General features: G+C 40.8%; 1 non-coding gene and 1 pseudogene across 1 annotated transcript; one reads left to right on the top strand and one right to left on the bottom strand.

Annotated features, from left to right (window-relative positions):
- Positions 1 to 3,218: 3,218 nt before the first annotated feature.
- LOC466342 (uncharacterized) lies at positions 3,219 to 11,748 on the bottom strand. Its single transcript, XR_001707104.4, has 4 exons — positions 11,351 to 11,748; positions 8,473 to 8,659; positions 4,343 to 6,294; positions 3,219 to 3,364 (listed from the first exon to the last, which is right to left on the bottom strand). It is a non-coding gene; the product is annotated as an uncharacterized LOC466342 (transcript).
- A 4,781-nt stretch (positions 11,749 to 16,529) lies between these two features.
- Positions 16,530 to 17,521, top strand: LOC129136337 (olfactory receptor 51I2-like; annotated as a pseudogene).
- The last annotated feature ends 3,451 nt before the right edge of the window (positions 17,522 to 20,972 follow it).

Here is a 20,972-nt window from a genome sequence, read left to right as displayed (position 1 = left end):
ACCAAGGTTGTAACAGGGCCATTATTTATAGTGGCAATTTTTATAGCCTTCAAATCCCATCCTGAAGGATACCAGCTGTATGTACATCTGGTCACCTAGCCTAAGGCTGAGCAAACAGAAGGCGGGAGACCAGGCTTCCTGGCACTGTGCACACTTAGGTAAGTCAACTTTCTCTTCTCCATTTTTCTACCTATAACCTTATTGTAGGTTTCATTTCTCAGACAGCAGTACAGAAATAGAAAAAAATCCTTCAATTATACTTTGTGTAATTGAATTATACAATTCAATTATAATTATGTAAGTATAATTATACTTTCAATTATCCTTCTATGACTGTCAAGTAATAATTTAGCAATACCTTACTGATTGGAATAATAAAGTTGTGATCATGTGGCTGAGAAAAAAATCATATGACCTTGTGATGGTTAATATTATGTGTCCACTGGCTGGACCACAGTACCCAGATACTCAGTCACACATGTTTTCTGGATTTTCCTGTAAGGGTGTTTTTTTCCAGATGAGATTACTGTTTTAATCAGAGGACTTCAGGTAAAGGAGATTGTCCTCCATAATGGGGGTGGGCCTCAACCAATTCGTTGAAGGCCTTAATAGACCAGATTGACCGCCCCTGGGCAACAAGAATTATCCCAACAGACATGGCCTGAGGACTTAATTGCCATGTTGGTTCCACGTTGGCTCTGCAGTCTACTGACTTACCCTGCAGATACTGGATTCACTAGTCTCCATTGTGTGAGCTGATTCCTCAACATAAATATCTCTATTTCTCTATCTCTACATATTGTCTATCTATCTATGTGTCTATCTATCTATATATCTCCTTTTGATTCTGCTTCTCTGGAGAACTCTGACAAACACAAACCTAAAAGTTATAAAAGGGGGGAAAATTGTCCCTGTGAGCAGCTAACCTGTGAAGGGAGAACTGAAAATTGAAAGAAACCCCATAAAAAAGACAACATGCAAAACACAAATTAAATTAACTGGGCCAGCCCAATCTAAGGTCGGCATCACAAACTATACAAGTCCAAATTCTTTATTTATTTATTTATTGAGACACAGTTGTCTCAATACACTCTTGTTGCCCAGGCTGGAGTGCAATGGCGCGATCTCAGCTCACTACAACCTCCACCTCCCGGGTTCAAGCGATTCTCCTGCCTCAGCTCCCCGAGTAGCTGGGATTACAGGTGCCTGCCAGCACGCTTGGCTAATTTTTTGTATTTCTAGTAAATACGGGGTTTTACCCCGTATTGGGTAGGCTGGTCTGGAACACCTGACCTCAGGTGATCCACCTGCCTCAGCCTCCCAAAGTGCTAGGATTGCAGGTGTGAGCCACCGTGCCCAGCCCCAAGCTTAAATTCTTTTAGTAACAGTTTGTTCAGACCATGTGATTGCAGATCAAAGATAAACTGATCTAACCATAACTCTGCATGAACTCACATGTTCTAAAGACAAAATCCCTGAACAATCCATGTGAAAACCATCCTATGACTAACCCTGGATCCCCCACACTCCATAAATAGGCTTCCCTAACTCTCTCCTTTTGAAATACTTTCTTCCATTGAATTGTTCTTCTTAACTGCAGCAAGTTAATAATCTAACATCGTTTGACTACAGGTATGGCCCTAGTGTTCTTTAGCTACTGGGTTTTAGCAAAATTTATAAACATAAGAATTCTGGTTTTTTTGTTTGTTTTTTTGTTTGAGACGGAGTCTCGCTGTCTCCCAGGCTGGAGTGCAGTGGCGCGATCTTGGTTCACTGCAAGCTCCGCCTCCCAGGTTCACGCCATTCTCCTGCCTCAGCCTCCCGAGTAACTGGGACTACAGGCGCCCACCGCCACGCCCGGCTAATTTTTTGTATTTTTTAGTAGAGAAGGGGTTTCACCGTGTTAGCCAGGATGGTCTCTATCTCCTGACCTCGTGATCCGCCTGCCTCGGCCTCCCAAAGTGCTGGAATTACAGGCGTGAGCCACCGCGCCCGGCCAAACATGAGAATTCTTAAGCACGAGGCAGAGAGTTATATAAGAAATGCCTGAAATATTTATTTGGGGGTCCTAAAAGCAGTGCCTGAGACAGGGACTTGGGTGAAGGTAGTGTAATTAAGACATGTTTCTAGAAAATAGGAGTGAGGGAACAGAGACAGTGAGACAAGGAAGAAGCAAATTCAACACAGAGTTATTACCAAGGTTGCTGCTGTGGACAATGACCACTCAACTCTGCTAGGACTCTGTTCAGAATGACTTGGGGAATTTCTATCCAAAGGCTGGACTAGGGCATTTGCAGTCAACTGTCTTCCTCATTTGACCCAAGGTTGCCCCTGGGCTTTGCCTACTTCTATGGCTTTGAAGAAAGCACAAAAGCAGAAAAACGTGGAGAAATGGCACCAATTTAAAGTGGGAGAAATACTCAGAATGAATTAAAATGTCTTTCACAGCCCCCGGTAAAGTCAGAAGTGGGCCAAGGCGGTATGACATGAGACACAGAGCATCCGTTCCACCTGGGTGTGGGGAGTGGAGGGTGGTAAAGGTTTGAGAAATCTTGGATTCATGTATCTCTATTGCATTTAATATTACCACATGCTGAGGGCTTACTGTTCATCCTCCAGTAAAATAATACCTTACTTACATAATCCTCAAAACAAGCATCTGGGGCCGGGAGCAGTGGCTCACACCTATAATCCCAGCACTTTGGGAGGCCCAGGCGGGCAGATCATGAGGTCAAGAGATTGAGACCATCCTGGCTAACACGGTGAAACCCCGTCTCTACTAAAAATACAAAAATTAGCCAGGTGTGGTGACACGCGCCTGTAGTCCCAGCTACTCAGGAGGCTGAGGCAGGAGAATCACTTGAACCCAGGAGGCAGAGGTTGCAGTGAGCAGAGATTGTTCCACTGCACTCCAGTCTGGCGACAGAGCGAGACTCCGTCTCAAAAAAACATATATAAAAAAATTAAATTAAAAAAAACAAGCATCTGTGTTGATGGCCACTGTTCAGACTAGGAAACTGAGGCACAACTGGGAGTTATATAATTTTCTGAGTCACTCAATACTTCAGACTTGAACCCAGGTCTCTCTGACTTCCCAGTGTACTCTTTGTGAATGAAGATTGTAGCCTGACCAGGCAGGCATGGACCAGCATGGACTGGCATGGACCGGCCCAGCAAAGTGATGACTGATACTAGGAAAAGACTTCCCTGACAGGAGGTGACTTTGCACAAATCACATTCTTCTGTGTACTTCTGTTTTTTCCAGATGAAACATGGGCAACAGTGTAACACTTGCCCTTCAGAGATCAAGGAGGGTTCAGTCACAGGCACAGGATCATTTGCTTTCAATGTTTCTGCATCTCTTCTGCAAGGAAAAAGAGCATTAGAAGTGTAAGCCAATCTGTCCCGGTTCCCACAGGTTCTACCCACGAGAGTTATGTGAGATTTTCTTTTTCTTTTTTTTTTTAAGCCACTTCATTGAAGTCTGATTGACATACAAAAAGTTATAGATTTTTAATGTATACAACTTGATATATTTGAACATAAGTGATATACCCTTAAAACAATCACCGTAACTAATGTGGTAAACTTATCCATCACCTCCAAAAGTTTCCTCTCACCTCCTTTATTGTTGTTGTTGTTGCTATTGTTTTTCGTTCTGTGGTAAGAGCACTTAACGTAAGAGCTAATCTCTTAACACATTTTTAAGTGTACAATACAGTAGTGTTAATCACAGGCCCTATGTTGGGTTGCTTTTAAAGAGATGCCTTCCCTCGTGCTCCATACTACGTTCCCAAGGAGCAGGTCCAGAGAGAACCTGGGGGCAGGGGTAAAACACAAGAATAGCCTGCCCTGGGTCCTATATTGGGGGAAGGACAGAGCCCTGGAATGGAATTTGGAGCTCTGAGCTACATCTCATGTTCTGCCACTAGGAGGATGACCTTACTTAATTCATATAATCTCTTGGGATTAACTATAAAACATGGTGATTGAATTAGGAAATCTCTAAATCCTGCCCCCATTCTAAATATTACATTCCCTGGACACCACTAAGAAGTCACAGGCAATTCCAAAGGGCCTGCAAAGGCTGACACTCTCTGCGGTGTCCTTGGAAACTATTCTCTGACCCACACGAGAAAGCCAGCCCCCTTCCCTGTGGCCACCTCTTTGCCCAAACATGGCATTTCTCCACTTGATCTCCTACCTCTTGTTCCTGCCAATTATGACTCTCTTCAAAAATCAAACCTGTTCCCAAATATTGTGGATTTTCTACCCCAAGAGATATTCACAGGTTTCCTATAAGGAAACATAGTCCAATAAAAAGAACAGATAGTTATCTTACTCATCAACTCAATTCACTCTTTGTGGGCTGGCTTTCATCTGTTTGCTAGGGATGATAATGCTGTCTATGCTCAGTGCTTTTGTGAAAATTATGTGCAGTGATCCACAGACAATGCCCAGGATAGTATTAATACATAGTATAAACTCAACAAATACTCATTATTATTACCATGGAAACGGGATAGGTAATAATATCTGCCTCACAGGAAAATGGAGGGGATAAGAATGTGCATTGGTGTGTGTGACAAGCAAGTCACAGATTTTCTTAAAACACTCACTTGGTCACATCTGCCTAGAAACTTGAAGCTTAAGAACTGGGTTCTCGTTCTCTCTCTCTCTCTCTCTCTCTTGCTGTCTCTCTTCTCTCTCTCTCTCTCTCACTGTCTCTCTTCTCTCTCTCTCTTGCTGTCTCTGTTCTTTCTTTCTTTCTCTCTCTCTCTCTCTCTTCTCTCTCTCTCTTGCTGTCTCTGTTCTTTCTTTCTCTCTCTCTTTCTCTCTCTCTCTCTCTCTCTCTCTCTCACACACACACACACACACACACACACACAGTAGTACCAAGACTAAGATTGGAGGACAGTAAAAAGAAAGGTAGCATGGTGAGCAGGCGACGTGGGATTCAAATAGGTTTGAAGTGAGCCTAAAATGACTGATCTATGCACTGAAGAAGGAATGGCAACAGAAAGGCCAGTTTCCAATGTTGTCTCAGGAAAATATGATTGAAGTTTAAAAGGTGGTGAATTAAAAGGGAGGGGCTATGGCCACTGCTTATTTCTTGTTCACAAGGATCAGCGTCCTGGGAGTGTGTTTGCCTTCCTGTTCTCATTAATCTGGAAGGGCTTCCTGGGTATTTTGGGAGCTGAATCAACTCACTGAGGTGGTCCTAGACAGCTTCTTCCGTGAGAGGCTTCCAGAATTGGGAGTCTCAGGCAAGTGGTCACTATAGTGAGAGTATCTTTCCCAGTGAAACAGGGTCTCCAGGGACTAAGGACCATAAAAACATTGCCCTTTTCCCAGCCATGTTTATGTTGGCCTGGTCAGTGGAGGGTACCAGTTTAGGTGGCCAATTCCCCCGGAGAGCCACAGTCTGAGGTTGCCCAATAAATAGGACAGCTCCCATCCCCCAGTAATTTCATCTAGCCCCCATCTCTGAGCAGCACATCATCTATCCCAGACTAGATTGATAAGAAATAAGAGAAGAACATAAATGTGTTTGTGTCTGGGGATAGATATTTCCTTAGGCATTTTATTATTGTAAGAAAAGATTTACGCTCAATATTATTTATGACCAGAGATTACCAGCATCACATATTTGGGATTCTTTCCGACTATAATCATCACCAATTCTCCCAGCTGGTGCTAAAGTTATTGCCCAGTGTCCGTTTCTTAATATCATTTAATGTTAAACCTTCAAGAATGATTGACAATGTTTGGCAATGTTTCAGGACCTAAAATATAAAAGAAACAAAAAAAATAATAGTGGATATTACAATGAGTATCAGATATAAAACCAAATGTATTGAGAGCCCTCAGTGCGCCCATGGAGGAATAAACAAGGTACAGCAGCCACAGAGAAGGGAGAAACCAGCTTTGTTGTGGAGCTGAAGGAAAGCTTCATGAACAGGTGACATTTAAACAGGGGCCAGATTGAGGTTTGGGGGAAGTAAGTGAGATTAAAGCAGAGGGAGTATATGGAGACATCAAATAGTGAGGTGACTTCTGACAATGCAAGAAGATTTTATTGCCAGAGCATAGGCCATGTGTTCCCCTGAGTTCTCCTAAGACAAAAGCCTAAGAGCAGCTACTCTACTGGGGACTGGACCCAGTAAGCAAAAGTCAGGGACAGGGAGTTTGGAGCAGGGAAAAGGGAGAGCCCAAACAAACATGCACTGTAGAGTTGTCCACATAATATGAGACTGTTGCCAGTTCTTGCAGTACTTGCCCATAATCTTCTTCCTGGGGGAAGTAAATGAAAAGTAATTATTCCTCCTGTACTCAATTAGTTAAGAATTGCTCCACAGAGCATTAACTCCCAAAACTGGCAGACTGCCTATGCTTGAGTATTCAGTGGGTTCCCATGGGCCCCCACGACAGAGCATCAGAGGAGAAACCCCAGGGTCCAGATGAGCCTGTGACAGGCTGCACCTGCACAGAACTGGTAGCCATAGCAGTGGCTGAAATGGGAATTGAAGTTGCAGGGATTTTAAATGATTTACAATTATCTCAGGAGCCAAGGCTGAATAGATGAATTAAAAATCTTAAAAGAGACTCCTCCCACATTGGGGAAGACAGAATAGACATATTTTCCTATTTATTTGCTAAGAACATGTTTCTATTTATTTGCTAAGAACAACTAAAAACCTTGGGCATTGTGTATAAAACAAACACAAAATTCCAAGGGTAGACAAGAGGAAGACCATCTAAGGAGCTTGGGATATGAGGAATGACATCATGAAATAGAGGAATGACATAGTGGTCATCCTTAATGATTGAATTTTCTTCTTACCTCATATATCTGACTTGGAGCTGAAGAAACTGACAACACAGAAATGCTAACGTGCACAAATAGTAAAAGCCCTCTCAAAAGCCTGCTCCCTCTAGCCAATGAAAGGGGAATCCTAGCAAGGCAGAAGATTTCAAAAAACCACTTTACTCCAGCAAAACACTGCAGAAAAAAAAAAAAAAAAAAAAAAAACTGTGACCACATGACCCCCAACTCATGTCAGCAAAGGCCAAATGGAGAACCCAGACTTCCAACCTCATGAGGCTGTAATGAGGCACCCAACACCCTCCTCAGGGTGGTGGTATCAGAGAATGTCGAATAGGCAGTTGAGACTGTCATTCCTGCCAGCCAATAATGAGTAGCCCCTTTCTCCATGGTGTCAGTGGAAACCACGCGGGTGCCTGGATTTCAACCCTCACTGGGCAGTAATGAGATGTCCATCCCATCCCCAATGGGATGATGGCAGAGGAGGCCTAGTAGAGAATCAAGATATTCACCGCCACCCCAGAGTAATGAGGACCCTCGCACCATGTTATCATAAAGAAAATGTGGAGAAAATACCCATCTTCACTTAGCGGTAATAAATCCCCCACCACCAGTATCAACGGAGACCAAATTTAAAAAGAATAAAAGTTACACGCAATTTGTTCTCCAATACAATGTAATCACAGAAAGATAACTTGGAAATTCCTAAATAATTAATGATAACAAAAAGCAGTCTCAATGGAAATAAAAAATAATTTGACGTGAATAAAAATGAAAATAAAACATACCGAAATTTGTATAACACAGATAAAACAGTGCTGAGAAGAACATTTGTAGCTTAAATGAATATATTAAAAAGGAAGAAAAGTCTCATATCAATAATCTAGGCTATGCCATCAAGAACCAAGGAAAAGAAGAGCAAAACAAAACCCAAAGCAAGTAGAAGGAAATGATAGAGATAAGAGAAGAAATCAATAAAATTAAAAACAGAAAAAAATAAATAAAATCTTTGAAACAGAGCTGATTCCTTGAAGAGATCAATAAAATTAATAAGCTCCTAGCAAGACTAACAGAGAAAAAAGAAAGAAGGCATGAATTAATAATATCAGGAATGAAAAGGAGGTTATTATTACAGACTCTGTGTACATCAAAGGAATAATGAGGAAATACTACAAACAATTCTATACACAGAAAAGTGGACCACTTCCTAGTAAAACACAAACTACCACAACTCCCAAAATATGAATATATAATTTGTAACCCTGTAACTATTAAGAATTGAATTTTTAGTTTATAAAATCCCCAAAAAGAAATTCATAGGTCCAGATTGTTTCACTAGAAAATTCTAACAAACATTAAAAGAAGAATTCTACACTATCTCTTCCAATAAATGGAAAAGGAGAAAACATCTCCCAATATGTTTTGTGACGTTAGAATTACTCTGATAACAAAACAGTACAAAAACCACAAAAAAAAAAACTACAGGCTAATATCTCTCATATATAGACACAAACATTTTTCACAGTGCACCACACTCAGTATGGCTACTAGAATGTGGAGAAATTAGAATCCTTTAACACTGTTGATAGAAATGTAAAACAGTAAAATGTTATCACAGTTCTTCAAAATATTAAAAATAGAATTACCGTATGTTCCACTGATTCTACTTCTGGGTAATCTCAAAAGAATTGAAACCAGGATCTTGAAAGTATATTTGCACACTCATGTTCATAGCAGCACTGTTCACAATAGTCAAAGGGTGGAGGCAACCAACTGTCAATGGACAGATGATGGATAAACAAATTTAGTATATACCGACAATGAAAAATTAGCCTGAAAAAGGAAGAAAATTCTGATAAGTGCTACAGCATGGACAGAACTTGAGGACATTATGCTAAGTGAAATAAGAAAGTCACAAAAAGACAAATACTGTATGTTGTCACTTATATGAGGTAGTCAAATTCTTAGATACAGAAAGTGGAATGGTGGTGGCCAGGAGACGGGGAAGGGGCAAATGGGAAATTGTTTGTTTAATGGGTATAGAATTTCAGTTTCACAAGATGAAAATGTTCTGGACATTAGTTGTACAACAATGTAAATATGCTTAACACTACTGAATTGTACACTTAAAAATGGTTGGGCCAGGCGTGGTGGCTCACGCCTCTAATCTCAGCACTTTGGGAGGCCAAGGCAGGTGGATCACGAGATCAGGAGTTCGAGACCAGCCTGGCCAATACAGTGAAATCTCGTCTCTACTAAAACTACAAAAAATTAGCCAGGCATAGTGACGCGTGCCTGTAATCTCAGCTACTCGGGAGGCTGAGGCAGGAGAATCACTTGAACCCAGGAGGCGGAGGTTGCAGTGAGCGGAGATCGCGCCATTGCACTCCAGCCTGGGCAACAGAGCAAGACTCCATCTCTAAAAAAAAAAAAAAGGGTTAAGATGGTAAAGTTTATGTTATGTGTACTTTTTAAAATTATAACCAAGCATGTTTTGTTTTCAGGAGGGCCAGTCTTGTTCAATATTCAAAAATCAAGTAATCTGCCATATTAACAGCATTAAAAATAAATTTCACATGATGATATAAATTGATACAGAAAATGCATTTGATAAAAATTCAACAAACATTTATGATGAAAACTCAGAAAAATAAGAACAGAGGAGAAATTCCTCAACTTGAAGATGAGCATCTATAAATACCTATAGTTAATGTTATAGTTAATGGTGAATGACTGAATGTCTTCCCTCTAAACGTGGGAACAAAGAAAAAATGTCGACTGTCATCATTCTTATCCAACATAGTCCATAGTCAACGCAATAAAGCAGGAAAAAAAGTAAAAGGCATACAGACAAAAATAAAGAAATGAAATATCCCTATTTGTACATTATATTATATATCTAATATTACATACATAGAAAAATATTCAAATAATCTATTTTTTTAAAAAACCCTAAAACTAAGTGAGTTCCACGAAGTTATCATATTATACAAGAAAAAATGATAAATTAGACTCTATTAAAGTTAAAAATTATTGCTCTGTCAAAATTCCTGCTAAGAGGATGAAAAGAGGACCCAGAGAGTGGGACAATGTATTCCCAAACCAAGGATACAACAAAGGACTAGTGTCTAGAATATATAATGTCTCAAAATAACAAAGTTATAGCGATATAGAACACATTTGTGGTTTTCAGGGATTAAGAAGGGGATGGCAAAGGAGGAAAGTGAGCATAAATGCAAAAGGGCAACATGAGGAATCCTTGTGGTGGTGGGAATATTCAATGCCTTGACTGTATCAATGTTAATATTCTTACTGTTTTATTTTGCAAGTGACTTTATTTTTTCCAGATTTATTGAGGTATAATTGACAAATAAAAATTGTATATGTTTACAGCATACAGTATGGTGATTTTATTTTTGTTTTTGTTTCAACTTTTATTTTAGATTCAGAGGGTACACGTGCACATTTGTTACATGGGAAAAATGCATCTGGCTGGGTTTTGGTGTATGAATGATCCCATCACCCAGATAGTGAGGATAGTATCCGGTGGGTAGTTTCTCAGCCCACACCCCCTTCCCACCCTCACTCCTCTAGTAGTCTCCAGTGTCTATTGTTGCCATCTTTATGTCCACGTTTACCCTAACAACATAATGTTTTGATATATGTATACATTGTGAAGTGATTACCACAATCGAGCTAATTAACATGCTAATCACCTCACATAGTTCCCTTGTGTGTCTGTGTGTGTTGAGAACTTTCAAGATCTCTTAGCAAATTTAAAGTATACAATCGGATATAATTAATTATAGTCACCATGCTGTACATTAGATCAGATTTTATTCATCCCACGTAACTGAAATTTTGTACCCTTTAAACACCTCGCCATTTTTCCCACCCAGCAGCCCCAATCATTGGAAACCATCGTTCTACTCTCTGCTTCCATGAGTTTGACTTTTTTAGATTCCACTTATAAGTGAGATCATGTAGTACTTGTCTTTCTGTGCCTGACTTATTTTACTCAACATAATGTCCTCCAGGTTCATCCATGTTGTTGCAAATGACAGGGTTTCCTTCTTTATTAAGGCTGAGTAGTGTGTGCGTGTGCGTGTGTGTGTGTGTGTACGTGTGTGTGTGCATCACCTTTTCATTTTCCCTTTATCTGTTGATGGGGATTTGGGTTAATTCCATATCTTGGCTCTTGTGAATAATATTGCAAAGAACATGGGCATACAGATATCTCTTTGAGATACTAATTTCATTTTTTGGGATATATATCCAGAAAAGGGATTGCTGGATCTTATGGTAGTTCTAGTTTTATTTTTTGAGGAACCTCCGTATTATTTTCCATAATGACTATATTGATTTACATTTTGACCAATAGTATACAAGGGTCCCCCTTTCCTCACCAACACTTACCATTTTTTTCATTTTTGATAATAACCATTCTAATAAATACAAGCTGATAATGTGGTTTTGATTTGCATTTCACTAACGATTATTGATGATAAACATCTTTTCAAATACCTTTTAGCCCACGGGTCCTCTTCATATTTTGAATTTAGGTCAGTCACACTGTAAGAATGAAGGGAGGCCTGTTGGGATATGCAAGACAGCAAGGAAAAATTCTTAGGTTGAATGACTCCCTGCCCCTCTAAAGAAAAAAACAGACAGCTGGTGGCTACATTCATCTCTCCCTGTTTCAGGGCCCTTTTCTCCCCATCTAGGCCCTCAGATTGCTTGATTCGTATCTTCTGTTGAAGAAAATGGAGCTCCCACAATGTCCATGAGGAGTAGACACAGGAAGTGGGGCTGCTTCCCCTGGATGTCCATCCCTGGGGGCTAAGATGGAGTGGAGGGAAGACACCACTGACCCTGACAACCTAAAAGGCTGTCACTGAGAGAGGCTACAAAGTGGTCTCTGTGACTCCAAATGGAAAAGCTGATGTCACTGAGGAGCACAGTAAAGGAAGTGATTGAAGTGCCCAGTGAAGCTTCCTGCAGGTGTGGCAGAGTGGAAACACTGACAGAGTGGGGAACTCAGACTCATTGAGCTCAAGGTATTGAGCACAGAGAGAGACATGATGATTCTAGCTCTCTCGTCTCCTCCACAGCTCAGTTGCTTAAATGTAGCTCTCCTTCCCAACACACACACCCCAGTCATTTTCTATTGCCCAGGAACAAGTTAGCAGAGAATCTTCTGGGTGGCCTGGGCCCCAGGGATCCCTGGGGAACAGCATCTCACCAGGGCATCTAGCCAAGGGTGTAAAGATGGGACGTCAGTTCCAGAGCCTTCCTGGGCTCCTTCGGGATGTGGAGAGGTAAAGAAGGCTTTGACAACAAGCAGGGTGAGTAACACAGGGCCTGGACTCAATCCCTTCTGCACTATTTAGAAGGGAAGGGGCCTGCTCCATGAGTCTGAGTTCCCCACTCTGTCAGCTACCACCAAAAGGAGGAATCAGTGGGATGAGAGATGAGCAGGTGTCAGAAGCAGGAAAGGAGTGAGGAGGCCTGGACTTCCATAGATGGCAAGAACATGCCCCTAGATGAGGGAGAGTAAGGAAAGAGGCAACGTTCCTGAACACAGAGATTTCTCAATTCAGATCATTATTCAGAAACCTAGACTCTGTGACCAAGGGGATTCATACTCTTTGGTTTCTCTAAGTAGGGCAACTCTGTGAGGGAATCTTAAGATCCCATCTCAGGTAGCATCCTGGGGATGATCTGAATGTTTGCTTGAGATGTCACCTTTCGCCATGAGATTGTTCTTCATATTCTCTTGGATAAGAAGAGCCTTTAAGGAAAGCACTTGACTTGGAGGTAGAGGAAAGCAAACATGTTGAATCACTCCTTTTGACTCCCACAGACAACGTACAGTCATGGAACATTCTTAGAGTATTAAAATAAACATAAGTTAGAAATCACCCACATTTTTCCTCCTTCTTCCGGGAAGAGTTATGATTTTTAAATAGGTTTGACTCTTTTATGTCCTAGATATAATAGCAGAAAACCAAACCTGGTCTAATTTCCAGAGTTGAGAGATTTAACTTTAAACTTTCTGAGTCCATGGGAACTAAGAAACATGGTAATCCAAGCTGTCTACTAGAATGGGTATTTATAGAAAAGAAAGAAAACAAAAGCAAAAATTTTCATTTAAATACACAGAATTCATCCCTCATGTCAGACCTCTCATATCACTGTAATATTTACAATACATGAAAATGGATGAAAAGACAATTATCTGGAGATGAGAAAACTTAGTTTGATTGTACAAAGTGCCACAAATTTTTGGCAACTTGTCCTAAGAGGTACTGTATAGTCACATCTTTAAGTGTTCAGCTTCTTGTAATATGGAACCAAACTTAGCATTTTGATCCTTCTACCACATCCAGGAGAAATAGATCAGACAAATACCCAGAGTTACGGAGGACCTGCGTTTCAACTAGGAGACAACTGAGAGTTCTAGGATAACGCATTTGTGAGTCACTGGAGAACAGATAAATCAATCCAGGCTGGAAGAAAGGGAAATGTCACATTAACTTCAGCAAGATTTATCCTCAGATTGCCGAAAGTTAAATGGAGAGTCCAGAACTTACCCTGTATTCTGATTTATGTTACCAATGACAAAGAGACTATTTTCTGGATTGACCTTACCTAACTTTAAGTAAGACTGACTGAAAATAACAATTAATTTAATTAATCTGAAGGAGTCATTGATCTTTTCTGTATGCAAACTATACAGTAAAAGTTGTGAACATGTGCACTAGAGGAGGCTTTATTAAGGCTTGGGGTAAAGAGGAGTGGATTATATAAATAAAGAAATCATTATTCAATAATGTATTCACTTGCTCATCCATTGATTGTCCCTGAAAAAAAAAAAAGAGCAGAGATTTGGAAATCATCAAAATCAGAACATTAGGATTGAATGAGGTTTCTGAAGAAATGTCACTTGAATTAGTAAAAAGAAAATAAAAAATGGAGAGGCAATTAGCATAATAAACGGCAAATAGTATGAAGAACCAAAAGGGTTATACTGAGTAAAGACAGTTTTAAAGAAATAGGAAAACACTGCATCTGCAGAGCCCTAAATCATGTCACCATGAAACATTAGAAGAAAATAGGGACTTCCAGCTAATCTGCTCCAAGCGGCCCACATTTTACCAATCTCTAGCATCTAGTATAATGCAGACAGTTTGAGACTGTTGAAAGGTTTAAGTGAAGTAGACCTGAATTTGAATTTGTACAGTCACATCTAGACTGGCCTGGAGGAACTCAACCTCTCTCTCTAGTTTTATTTGTTTTAAAATAATAATATTATTATTATTGTTATAGCTATCTTTTTTAAGAAGATGATAATATCTACCTTGCATGATTGTTTTATAAGCAGAGAGGTATTATGTACAATCAGAAATGTGAAAAGTCTAATATCTGGAACATAGCATACTGAATGATTGATCCATTAGTAAATTTATTTGCCCAGCATCAGACAATAACATTAGTAGCATTCGTAGAACAGACTCCACAGAACATTGAAACTAGCCTAAATTTATGTCTTTGATTCATGTTTTAACAGGTGTCTTTGGAAATTCTAACTTTAGGGGAGAACCTCAGGCTCCTTGGGCCTGCAGCTTTGGCCCTCCCGACTAGGAAAGACAATGTTAAGTGATTTAGGGGGAGGCACATTCAAGGACAAAAGACTTTAGGAAGGATATGCTAAGGGGCTGAAGGAAATATTTGTCTGACATTCCTAAATTCTGGGAAATGTTGAGTCACTGGGGTGCAGAAATGATTCTTGTAATTTGCAGCCTGAATTGCAAGGGCATCCAAAGACCCAGTCAATATTCTCTGGGCAAGACACAGAAAGACCTCACATCTTTGACAGTTCTTAGTGACCTGGTAAGAATCAAATCATCACTTCATTTACCAAAATATTCCTACTACCTATTTTCATTCTTACCCTGAAACTTTCTCATTGGTGGGACTTGATTACTAGAGAATGTCAGGATTTTGCCCTCAAATCTTACACACACACACACACACACACACACACACACACACACAAGGTTTCTTTTGTTTTGTTTTTTGTTTTGTTTTGTTTTGTTCTCGTTTTGTTTTGCGTTGTTTTTGAGACAGAGTTTCACTCTTGTTGCCCAGGCTGGAGTGCAATGGCAGGATCTCAGCTCACTGCAACCTCTGCCTCCCGGGTTTAAGTGATTCTCCTGCCTCAGCACCCAAGTAGCTGGGATTACAGGCATGTGCCACCACGCCCAGCTAATTTTGTATTTTGAGTAGAGACAGGGTTTCTCCATGTTAGTGACGCTAGTCTCAAACTCCCAACCTCAGATGAACCGCCCTCCTGGGCCTCCCAAAGTGCTGGTATTATAGGCGTGAGCCACCGCGCCCGGCCACAGTGGAGTTTTAATAGCTGTTTTATGGGGAAGGCTGCAGTTTTCATCTTTCTTTGATAGATTTAAGCATTTCTCTCCACTCACTTTAGTAAAAATGTTTTCCTTCTTTGTATACCTGGCAAAGTAATTGTGAGACTCCAGTGACATAATTACTGTGAAAGCACTTAGAATACTGCAAAAAATATACTATCAGTGGAATAACAATAAGGACCAGGACAAAAACAACAATGTGATGATGATAATTATGAGTATTGATAGTGTGTTTTACATCTGAAATAAAATTAGCAAACACTTTCATTTAGTGAAGACACTGTATGTTAAAGTGAAAGCAGTATAAACTGTATAGTTAACAGCAACTAAATTCTATAATACAACATATCATCTTTTATTCTTGAAAATGCTAAGGCCAGGTATGGTGGCTCATACCTATAATGCCAGCACTTTCAGAGGCTGGGGTGGGAGAATTGCTTAATTCCAGGAGTTCAAGACCAGACTGGACAACACTGTGATACCCTGTCTCTACAAAAATTTAAAAAATAAATAATTAGCTAGGCATGGTGGCACAGACCTGTAGTCCCACCTACTCAGGAGTCTAAGGCAGGAGGATCGCTTGACCCCAGGAGTTTGAGGCTGCAGTGAGCTATGATCTTGGCACTGCGCTCTAGCCTGAGCAACAAAGCAAGACCCTATCTCAAAAAAGAGGAAAGAAAAGAAAAGTAAAGAAAAGAAAGGAAAAGAAAAGAGAAAGAGAGAGAGAAAGAGAAAAAGAAAGAGGAAGAGAGGAAGGAGAGGGAGGGAGGGAGGGAGGGAGGGAGGGAGGGAAAGAAAATGCTAAGAGAGTGAATTTTAACTGATATTCCCCACAAAAATCATAAATGTATGAGGTAATGCTTGTGTTAAATAGCTAGATTTCACCATTCCACAGTGTACATATACTGGAAAACTTCATGTTGTACAGGATAAATACATACATTTTTATGTCAATTTAAAGAAATAAACATGAGAAAAAAACAAATTCTATATCTACCATTATCATTCATGTCTTGCTAACTAGGGAAGAGTTACGCTATCCCTTAAGACTTGAATTTCATTTGAGGGCGTATTAGTTAATGTCTGCACATTCCTGGAACAGTTAATAATAACAGACCAAGGGCTAGGAAAAATGGAAAACAATTAATGAAAAAGCCTACACAGCATAAATAAATGTCTTTCTACTGACAGGCATCCTGTCAATGTCCTCCTATCTACTCAGATTGAAGAACTCACATCTCTCCAGAGCCTTTGGCTGCCTCCCTAGGATGCTCCCTTCCCAGACCTATGTCAACATCTCCTTCTTCCAACCGCCTGCTCTTCTCATGATTGGCATCCCAGGGCTGGAGGCCGTTCATGGCTGGCTCGCCATCCCTTTCTCCTCCATGTACACTGTGGCCCTCACTGGGAACTGCCTGATCCTCCTGGCTGTGAAGAGGACCCCCAGCCTGCACCAGCCCATGTGCTACTTCCTGTCCATGCTGGCGCTCCCCAAAGCGGGCCTCACCTTGTCCACACTGCCCATCACCTTGGCTGTGCTCTGGTTTGACCATCGGCTCATGGGCTTCAATGCCTGCCTGGTCCAGATATTCTTCCTGCACTCCTCTGTGGTGGAGTCCTCAGTGCTCCTGGCCATATCCTTTGACCACTTTGTGGCCATCTCCAACCCCCTGCACTATGCAGCTGTCCTCACAAATAGTGTCATCATCAGGATTGGGCTGGCCATTGTGGCTCAAGTTACCTTGTGCCTCTTCCTGTGCCATTTCTGGTTAAGTGTCTAAATTTCCGCCCTGGTGATGACATCCTATCCCACTCGTTCTGTTTCCACCCTGATGTAATGAGGCGGGCCTGTGCTGACATCACGATCAATGTATGCTATGGGCTCTACGTGGTTGTTTCTACAGGGGGCGTAGACTTGCTGCTCATCTTTCTGCCCTATACCTTCATCCTGCACACAGTCATGGGTCTGGCTGCTCCCAGGGAGCGCATCCGGGCCCTCAATACCTGTGTTTCCCACATTCTGGCTGTCTTTGTCTTCTTTATTCCAGGTATCACCGTGTCCATGATCCACCATTTTGGGAGGCACCTGCCCCACATTGTACATGCTCTTGTTACCTATGTGTACCTGGTGATGCCTTCTGTGCTCCACCCCATCATTTACAGTATGAAGTCCAAGCCCATCAGGGAGGCCATCCTCAGGATGCTGATGGGGAGCAGCCAAGGCTGATGAAATTACAAAATATTATAGGGCCTGGGTAACATTAAAGAGACTGCTATAGCCTTACAGAAACCTGTTAGACCCAGCTAGCACTGAAAATCCCTAATCTGTGCTAAGATAGTGGGAAGCCCATAAGGCTTATTTATGTTACAAATTTACGTTCAGCATTTACTTTGTAAGAAAGTAGTGATGAGGATGAAAGACTGAGAAATAAATGAAATGTGTTCCTTTGTCTCTGAAAGCTCACAAACTTGTGCCAGGAGAAAGGCAAGTAAAGACACAGCCAGACTATAAACCAATAAGTGCCATAATAACGTTCCTCTCAAAAGATTGCTAGAGACTACAAATTGGTCATTGACAGAACATTCCTGGGAAAGTGTGGCAAGCTTCCACAAAGAAGAGAATAATTTTTATTTCACCTTGAAAAACTTAGAATTTTTCTAGGCTAAGTAGGAATTAAATAAGAAACAGAAAAATCTAGAAAAAAAAAGAGCAACGTGAAAAAAAGACTCCACGTTTTGAAAAAGGAAAAGTGTTTGTGAAAAGGTTTGCATTCCTGTACTTCTTTATGTCTCTACCGCTTATGTCTTTATAGGCGTGGCTGCGGCACAGGGTAAGAAGAGGGAATGGTAGGGGATGAAGAAGTAGGTGACCAAATTGTATAGGACTGTGCATACTATGCTAAGTTGTTTGGTTTGTATCTAGTACCTAAAAATCATTATATTTTTACTATAAGTTAGTAGTATAAATTGCAGATTAGAAGTGTGTTGGACATATGAACAAAACTAGAACCAGGAAGACTCATCAGTTTAACCTCTTATCTGGCCTCAGTTTTCCCAGATACCTTTTACACTGCCTGGAACATTCTCATTCCCCCCATGCCTGTGTCTCATTTCAAATAAAGTATAAACCTAATTTCTCAGAAAATCCTGTCTCATTAATTCTCCTTTCCAGATTATTCAAGGTACTATGTTTGCTTCCTGCATATATGCAATAGTTTGTCATTCAACTAGATGGTAAGCCCCGAGGGGGCCAACATATACTCAGTGCCTAGTACTGTTGGTGGAATAGCAGATACTCAATAGTTATTTTGAAGATTTAATGATAAATTATTTTGAATAGGAGATAAGGCAATGAGTTGTTTAATTTAAGATGTAATTTGGAGATGTTTTCCTCTAGGGAGCTTTTGGTCCTTCAGAGAAAAGAATACATGTAAATAATTGTAAACATTTGTGAGAAGGTTTTCAGCTACGTTGGGTAGACAAACTGGAAGTGTAAGAGATGCAATACTACTGACTGACTAAATTAAGTACTCTCTCTTGGTAAAGAAAAGTTCCCTATTTTCTCACCCTAGGAGGTCTCCTGGGCCTTTTTGTTGGAAGTGATGACCTTCACACCTCAGTGATATAAGTACTTTGGCTCCATAAAGGGTTCTTGTTGAAAAAAAGAAATGAAAAAGGGCTTTGGGGCATACAATACTGAGATTTGTTTACGTGTGTCTGCTGGAATGCACCTTCTTACAAGGTGAAGTTGTAAGGACATGTGTATCTTTCTCTTCACCTGTGCCACTACCCTTCCTACTACTGAAGAAGGAATTCATGCATTTTACAAGTACAAAGACAACTGAGAAATTTTTACTTTTTCCTTTAAAAGCTAAGTGTAGTGTATCCCCCCCATAGTCTAAGTTAGAGAAGAATACTAACTGCCTGTTTTTCCTTCTGTGCTCAGCCAGCCTTATCTGTACTCACCAGTTTCACATTCCTTGAGGCTCAGCAAGTTCCTGCTTCACCTCCTTAGCACAGCTGCAGAGTTACAAAGTTGATACAGAAACATGGTTTCCCAAGGATGTAGAACATGTAATATAGATAAATGTAAAAAACTGATCAACTGCCTTTGTTCTCGCTTCTGTAAGTATGCTTCCTGCATCACGTAACTCCTGACCACCGACTGCTTAAAAGGTGACTCCTTTCTTTGTCCAGGACTCATACTTTCCTGGACACTAGTCCTACTGAGCCAGGTGATCACCTTTTAATAAAGTCCTTTCCTGAACTCACTCTGTTGGGTCTCTCCTATCTCTGATTGTCCCACAACACTACGTGTGAGGTCAATTTCACAGGATCTCAGTATGTAGTGTCTGAACTGGGTAATTAGGATTTTATGTTACAGTGTTTAAGAACACAAGCTTAAGAGTCAGGAAAACAAACCTTACTCAAACTCCATCACAACTGTCTCATTCCTATCAGCGATCTGACTTGAAGCATTTTATTCTTCGTGTATTAACAAATAGTTCTTTTATTTTTTCTTTAGTGACTCCTGTGAGCCAGACACTCTGTTACATGATGGACAAGAACACAATGCTACCAAAACCAGACTTGATCCTTGTGGAAGGAATACACATTAATTATATATGTTTACAAAGAAATATAAATTTGCAATAGCATTAAGCAATATCCATTTAGGCTTTTCTTCCACCAGGAGACTGTGCACTCCATGAGGGAAGAATTTAAACCACCTTTTTTCTCCATTGCATTCTCAGTGCTGGGTTCACACTTATTTTAATAGCACTAAGAATGTATTTGGTGACTACATTAGTTTCCCATTGCTGCAGAGAAAAAAAAAAAGCAGCTTAAAACAATACCCATTTATTAGTTCATATTTTGAAGGTCAGAAGTGTGGGTGAGCTTCTTAGCCTTATGAGAAGTATAGCTGGGTTCTCATAAGGCTAAAATTAGTTTCAGTGGACTGGGTTCTAATTTGGGAGCCTTGGGGAAGAAACTGCTTCCACATTCATTTTGGTTATTAACAGAATCCAGTTCCTTGAAGCCATGCCACTGGGATCACTTTTCCATTGTTCTCCATTGGCCCCTCTCAGCTCCCTAGGCTGCCCACATTCCTTCTCCCGCACTCCTCCATCATCAAGCCAGCAACAGCACATCACATCCTTGCCATGCTTTGAATATCTCTGATTTCTTCTGTCACCAGCTAGAGAAATGTCTTGTTTTTAAGGTCTCATGTGATTAGATCAGGCCCACGAGGCTGTAATCTCCCTATATGAAGATCCAGTTGTGCAATACAGCATATAACACAATCCCAGAAGTGATATCTCATAATATTCAAAGGTTCTGGGAACAAGAGCAGGACATTTCTGTAGGGCCATTTTAGAATTCTGCCTATGAAAATGACTAAATAAGTGAATTAAGAATAGATGGTTCTGGCCAGGTGCGGTGGCTCACACCTGTAATCCCAGCATTTTGGGAAACCAAGGCAGATGGATCACGTGAGCTCAGGAGTTCAAGACTAGCCTGGAGAACATGGTGAAACCCTGTCTCGACTAAAACTAGAAAAAATTAGCTGGGCGTGGTGGCAGGCGCCTGTAATCCCAGTTACTGGGGAGCCTGAGGCAGGAGAATTGCTTGAATCCAGGAGGTGGAGGTTGCAGTGAGCTGAGATCACGCCATTGCACTCCAGCCTGGGCGACAGAGCGAGACTGCAT

The sequence above is a fragment of the Pan troglodytes genome, chromosome 9 (assembly GCF_028858775.2).
Source record: "Pan troglodytes isolate AG18354 chromosome 9, NHGRI_mPanTro3-v2.0_pri, whole genome shotgun sequence".
In the NCBI taxonomy this organism is placed as follows: Eukaryota; Metazoa; Chordata; class Mammalia; order Primates; family Hominidae; genus Pan; species Pan troglodytes.
The sequence above is the reverse complement of the archived record's forward strand: the minus strand, read 5'-3'. Positions and strand labels throughout refer to the sequence as shown.